Here is a 5,725-nt window from a genome sequence, read left to right as displayed (position 1 = left end):
GATCATGCAGGTCACATGCACACTTCACTAGATCTCACAGCTGGATTCGCAGTTTGCAAGGTTTGTGAAATTAAATTTTCATTAGCAATTCAAATATTTGTTTAAATGATGTAAATGTGTATTGGTTGAATGCTGACAGCAAACGAGAAAGTATTATAATGTTTGCCGTTCTATTACTAATAATATAAAAGCAATCGTTATAATACTTTTTGTATACATTTTAATTCCTTTGTTTAACAGTTCTTTCTGATTATTAGACAGACTTCTATCCGTATTAGACAGAACTGTTAATGACGACAGTGAACAAGAGGGAGAATGTGAGCACTGTGTGCTCAGGTGCTGCCGCTGTCAGCGCCATCAAAATAAAAGTCGAACGCATCGGCCAAACAGAAAAACTTATCGGCCGATGCCGATATTTGAAAAATGCCAAATATATATATATCGGTCGACAACTACATATGATGCGATTTCCAAATAGATATTATTTATAGAAGTTAAGAGTCAACCACTCCTACCTAAAACGGCTCGTTTTAACACGCCCCCACATGTCTACGTCACGATGTGGGAAGATTTGCATAACGCCGCCCAAATGTTCACGCAAAGTTGACACAAATGTTGTGGAGTCGCTGTGTGTTTCGTTGTGAAAGTGAAACTACTTTGTTTGGCCTTCCAAAAGAAAACACAACTAGAAATCAGTGGTTAAGTTGTATTTACAGCACTGTTCCAGAACATTTCAACCCAAATATTCAGATGTGTGCTGCGCATTTTATGGAGGATGAGGACTGTTTCCTGAACCAGTAGCCTACAATGCGTCTGTGGCACAAAGGTTTCTATAAAGTTGGGCAGTTCCAAATTTGCAAGGATAGTCTGGCGCTTCTGACTCACAGCCTGTAAGTAAGTTTTTTATATTTAAATAATTTGCCACTGACGATTCAAACGGCGAGTTTTGAGCAGTGTAGAGTAGGCTTGTTGTTTGTTGTTTCTCCGATCACAAATGCAGACATGATTTTATGTTTACGCAGCGCAACGCGTAAAAAGACAGTATAAGTCATTAAAATCAGTAATTATGTCCCCACTGGATGCAACAAATGCCTCATTTGTAATGGGTTTTATTGGTTTTGTCTAGTGGTCGACCGATATTGTTTGTTTTTTTTACAGCCGATGCCGATATCTTGGAAAGCAGGGTGGCCGATGGCCGATATAATTTTATTTAATTTTAATTTTTAATTAATATTTAAGAAATTTGAAATCATTTGAAAATTGATTTAAAAAAATGTGTTAAATAAACATACTTATACTTTAGATGACAAAGTATTTTTCACAAATAAATATTTAATAAAAATATAATTAAAAAGGAAGTAAACACTGTAACCAACAGGTCACATTCTGGGAAGTTTGCATGCATTAATCATATTTTTTTCAAATAAAGACAAGGTAACACTCATTTTACATACAGCACACAGTGAAAATAACATGAATATGACAGTGGCAAAATGCATAAAGCGCAGTTTAAAGTTTGTCGATCGCGCGTCTCCAGTGAAGCTGAACTCTCCTCCTGTCCACATTCAATTCGCACAATCAGCCTTGGCGATATATCGGTCGACCACTAGTTTTGTCTCGTCCTGCTGCGAGATGGCATCACAGTATGCTAAGGGGCGTAACATTTCCGTCACACACTTGAAGCATTCGGCCAATCACAACGCACTGGATAGCTGGCCAATCAGGGCACACCTCGCTTTTTTTAGAACGATGAGCTTTGTAAAAATCGATGCGTTTCAGAAAGACGGTTTCCACTGCAGTTTAGTGTCGCTTTAGAGTGGGTGGGATTATTCACATGTCGTTATAGTTGCGTCGCCTCTACTGCCGCGACTCCACGTCGCCCCATCTAGCTCTCGCTGGATCCGCTCCTCGGCTATCAATGAGAGGAAACGTCTGTACTTCTTCAACAGACAACGAAACAGTCATTTTTTGGTTGTTAAAAAAAGGTGCGCTCGTTCAAAACAGTTGTGTTCGATCCTTCGCTGGCTGTGCTGATTTAAGTCTAACGGGTCTGTTGTGTCTCATGTCGCAAGTTCAGTGAAGCAGGTAGTGACGATTCTCTCCGGCCAATCAGTGATCAGCAAAGTTTACACATCACGTTTTAGTAACGGTACAGTTTGCTTGGAACATTAATCAAGGTGGTACTGAAAAAAATACCAGGTACCAGGTACTGTACCCAGTGGAAAACCCCCCAACAGTGAACCGTACCGTGCCGTACCATGTAGTGGAAAAGCGCCATTAGTAACAAGACACCAATGTCATTTTAGCATTATTTACAAAGTCAAAATTGTAAAAAAAATTAAATATAATAATAATAATAATAATAATAATAATAAATAAACAATGGGGAAAATGTAAGCTTTGAGGAAGATTATATATATTTTTTTTTTATTATTACTAATAATTAAATTAACACATTTAGGCCTGTTTTTCATTCATATGCGCCTGAATAATGTCTGGAGCACTTTTATGGTGCATTTATGGTCTTTTTTGTGTTTCTTGGAGCTTGACATACATGGTCACTGGGAACTATTGTTGTATAGCCAGGGCTGGGTAATGATTCATTAAAAAATTATACTTTTGTATTTAACTGAACAAAAAAAAAACCATCATCAGGTTGAACATCATGAGGTTAAGTAAATAATGACAAATTCATATTTCAATTTTAAAAGTTTCAAAAGTGCACACATACCTTTCTGGTAAGGAAGAAATCCTCATAGTTGAGTCTCCATGCCATAATCATATGTATGGTGGACAGCACAGCTCCAGTGATCACAGCTGCTCTCATTCGCACCGGTAGCAGCGTGTAGATGATGTAGATGAAGAACACCGTCCACCATATCCCTTCAGACACACTGGGTGGATCCACCATCAACAAGCCAAACACCTGCACCACGACTAACACTGCCATGAGCAAATAGCTCACAATCCACATGTAGTCCTGGTGGAAGCCGTTTCTGTTACACACCACCATCAAGGCTAAGAACAGGCCCATGGCTACGGAGAGCACCGAAGCGAATGCCACGTCTGGTGGACCTTGAACGCAGTGGAACGCCAGCATAACCCCGCAAACCACAACCAGGACCCCCATGAGCATCGTAAGAGAGCTCTGGTTGAGCCTGAAGAAGTACCGCTGATACAGTCGTTCGAGCTTGGCCGACTTGAACTTCTTGGACTGAAAAACGTGAGCCAGACGCAACAAGCAAGTCAAAAAACACCTGTCGGGAACCTTCCTCTCCTCTCCGCCATCATCGGGGTCCTCAGCATCTTTCGTTTGCCTCGTCTCAGAATCTTCAAACGCCAGGTCCACGGCTCTCAGGCCCACATCACCCTTCCTGCCATAATGGTCCTCTTGCCAAACACAGCGTGTGCTGAAGTTGCTGCTGGTGGCGCCCCCTGCTGCACAGGAGTAGTGCTGCGAAGGGGGCTCCATAGACTCGGGGTCCCGTAGACAGCTCATGTAGCGTGGGTTGCACAGGGACGTGACCCTTTTACGCCTTGACTTCCTGCCATTGCGCTCACCCCATGCCGTCGTATGGTTGTCCACTCTTGCAGATTTAAAGCCATTGACCCAAGACATTCTAAAAGCAAAAAGAAGGTCCATAAGAACAGAAAACCTGCTTAAAAATAAGTCAATGAACATATATTATTTTATTTATTTATTTTATTTGACATATCAGCATCAAAGTCTATATTCATGTCAAAAATAATAAAATATACACAATTAAACTTACTATAAACACACTATACAAAATATTTTCTTCAAAACTTCAGAAGCTCATTCTTAAAAACATAAGAGTTTCTAAAAATATAACTGACACTATAATTGTTGGCCTTCCCTCTTCTTATCTAAATTTTTTAAACAATACTGAATCCCCATGCTTTTCCTACATAACCACACAATTGATATTTGTCTATAAAATAAATTTCAAGCATTTAAGCATACGTTTTAGATCAAAAGGTTTTTAGAATCATGAGAAGCAAAGTCGACCAACTGTGTTTAAACTTTTAACTGGTAGCATATTTACACAGTGAAAGCTGCCAAGTTGTTTAGCGAGGTCAACTTACCTGTGTGGTTTCCCCTTTGTGTGGTGGCACTGCTCTTTTTAGCAAGGCACTGCATTTACTTTAGTGTAGAGAGCTAATATTATCAGCATTTTTCTGAGCACAGGGTTTGTCAAGTTCCACGACACCCACTTAAGCACAGGGTCAACAGAAAATCCTCGTATAGTGCCAAGATCTCTGCATCTCTCAGCCACCTGAGTCTGCTGGTACAATACAAATAGAGCACATGCAGCATGAGTGAAGCGTGAAAATGAAAAAGGCACAAGACAAACCTCTCAGTGTCTAATTACTGCTAATAACTTTCGCTAATAGCTGTTGCTGAATTCGCTGTTGACATTAATATTAATTTATTCATGATTATGCCTCAATAGGTTAGTAAAGAGTTGATTTCGAGCTGTAATTAACCAGCGTTTCTGCTTTCTCAGAAATGTTTAAAAAGCAAATTTAAAAAGCTGAAAATAAAATACAAGAGGAAATACTCTATAGTTAGGATTGACAGTTGCTAAAAGCGTCCAATCAATCTCACAGTAAACCTATGAATGCATAAGGGAAAAAAAGAACATCACAAATCCAAATGTATGAAAAGATTAGGTTAATCCAACTGTCCAGTTGCCTAGGATTTGACTTTCAAAGCTAACCACAAAATGTTTAAGACAGGAACATTTTCCCAAAATATAAACACAGGCCAGTTTCTAGCTTGCTGTCTGACAACAAAGAACTTACGGCCTGTGTGTCATCATAAATCAACGCTCTGTAATTCAGATTAAATTGTCCATGCTTCCCCAAATTTGCTCAGATGAGTCACCACTTTACCTCATGACAGGGGCATTAGTGACTTCAAACTATTTTTTTAACAACTGTCTGGAAATTAAATAAAACGTAACCAACTCCAATTCAACTTTGAAATACAGATTTTAACCACAATGACATCAAGAAGTTTCAGCATATAAAAATATTTTAAAATTTTTCCCAATTATTTTCCAAATACACACATATATATATATATATACACACACACACTATTTATACATAGTCTAATTCATTAAAATGAAATAGTCAAAAATGTGCTAAAAATTGTGAAAAACAAAAGAGATGTTCACCAGTTCCAATACAAACACATTCTCTGAAACGTGTATTTCTAACCTACAATTTTTCTGGGGGCAAAAAAGCTGAATAAAAACAGCCACATGTCAAAAATACACGTTCAAATTAGACTCCCCTTTAATGTATAAGCTTGAAAGGCAAAATGTGTATTATTGATCAAAATCAAACACAGCTATCGAACTAAAGTTATGGTGGTCTGTGGGAAACTTGGACTGGTTTTGCCTTCATGGATCCCACTCTAGAGACATTGTGGCTTCACATTCGATTGCAAGCACTAATTTAACTTGGCAGAAAGATTCAACCATTCATTCAGTACTGACATGAGAAAAAAACGTTTAACTTGCTGCAGTATAACTACAAACAGTAATGTCTATGTCAGGAGAAAGAGCCTTTACTTTAACACTTCACACACACAAAGATTCAAAGAAAAACAGATATGATAAAATAAGTCAGTGCATATCCCACTTCAAATGTGTCTATATCTTAAAAGCAAAACCATGAGAGAGTCTACAGGCAT

The 5,725-nt window shown here is 38.5% G+C and overlaps 1 pseudogene; it reads right to left on the bottom strand.

The window, feature by feature from the left end:
• Positions 1-2,695: 2,695 nt before the first annotated feature.
• On the bottom strand, positions 2,696-4,302 carry LOC107571779 (adenylate cyclase type 6 pseudogene; annotated as a pseudogene).
• Positions 4,303-5,725: the final 1,423 nt, after the last annotated feature.

The sequence above is a fragment of the Sinocyclocheilus grahami genome, unplaced genomic scaffold (assembly GCF_001515645.1).
Source record: "Sinocyclocheilus grahami isolate Dianchi unplaced genomic scaffold, SAMN03320097.WGS_v1.1 scaffold1651.1, whole genome shotgun sequence".
Taxonomy (NCBI): domain Eukaryota; kingdom Metazoa; phylum Chordata; class Actinopteri; order Cypriniformes; family Cyprinidae; genus Sinocyclocheilus; species Sinocyclocheilus grahami.
The sequence above is the reverse complement of the archived record's forward strand: the minus strand, read 5'-3'. Positions and strand labels throughout refer to the sequence as shown.